Source organism: Grammomys surdaster, unplaced genomic scaffold, assembly GCF_004785775.1.
Source record: "Grammomys surdaster isolate TR1022 unplaced genomic scaffold, NIH_TR_1.0 126113, whole genome shotgun sequence".
Taxonomy (NCBI): Eukaryota; Metazoa; Chordata; class Mammalia; order Rodentia; family Muridae; genus Grammomys; species Grammomys surdaster.
The window spans coordinates 2,149,954-2,151,204 of NW_021620921.1; the positions used below are offsets into that span (position 1 = coordinate 2,149,954).

Sequence of the window (1,251 nt, forward strand, 5' to 3'; positions counted from 1 at the left end):
GATAGTCTATAGACACATGTGGGATGGGATAGTCTATAGACACATGTGGGATGGGATAGTCTATAGACATGTGGGATGGGATAGTCTATAGACACATGTGGGATGGGATAGTCTATAGACATGTGGGATGGGATAGTCTATAGACATGTGGGATGCAGTAGGCTATGGAAATATGTTGGGTGTATTTGGTCTAAAGTGTAGCTCAACAGTGCTTGTTTTCTGCTGACTTTCTGTTTGGATGATCTATCTATTGCTGGGAATGGGGTGTTACAGTCCCCACCTGTTATGGATGGAGTTTGTCTTTTTAGAGTTGTTAATACTTGCCTTATACTTGGGTGCAGTGACACTGAATGCATATACATTTACAACTGTCATTTTCTCCTTCTGAGCTGACCTCTTCCTCATTAGATGACCTTCTCTTTCTCTTTGTTGCATTAGAAGACTATTTTATCTGATAGTCCATGGTGCTCCCCAATTTCTTTGGCTTTCATTTGCATGAGATAGCTTATTTCACGTCTTTACTTTCAATCTATGTGTTCATCAGTGTGAATCCTTATAAGCAACATATAATTGTGTCTTATATTTTAATCTAGGTTGTCATTTCATATCTTTTAATTAGAGAATTTAATTCATTTTCAGTCAAGGAAGTTATTAGGAAGCAAAGTTGTCCCATCCCTCATGTATCTTGTTTTCCAGTATCTAGTTTTACTATGGCTCCTTTCTTTCCTAATGCCTGGTGCATTTTAATTCTTTGCCTATTATCTTTTATTTGTCCTGTACAGATGTTTGCTTTATTTTCACCATGAAGCTCACCCAGACCATCTTTATATTTAAAAAAAAAAGTTGTGAAATTAATAGCAACTTAACATGATCATAAGGATAAAAAGAAAAACAGAACCAAAAGAACAAGAAAAAAATATACTAAGAAAACTCTCCCATGCTCCCTTCCTACCCCCATGTTGACTTTTTGCAGATGATTTTGTTTTTCTATGTTATCACTTAACATCTTAATGTTATTAATTTTTTGTCATTTTGGCTTTTATTCATAATAGAGGCATGATGGTTTGTACACGACACTTACAATATCAAGGCATTTTGAATTGGTTTGTATAATTAGCAATACAATCTATAACTTACTCACCAGCATCTTTCTTTCAGCTTGGAGAAGTTCTGTTAGCATTCTCTGTAAGTCTTGTGGAGATGTTCTCTCTCTCTCTCTCTCTCTCTCTCTCTCTCTCTCTCTCTCTCTCT

The 1,251-nt window shown here is 35.9% G+C and overlaps 1 protein-coding gene across 3 annotated transcripts in view; it reads left to right on the forward strand.

Annotated features, from left to right (window-relative positions):
* Positions 1-1,251, forward strand: part of Ube3d (ubiquitin protein ligase E3D) — a 136,709-nt gene that overhangs the window by 102,445 nt on the left and 33,013 nt on the right. The window lies entirely within an intron of this gene.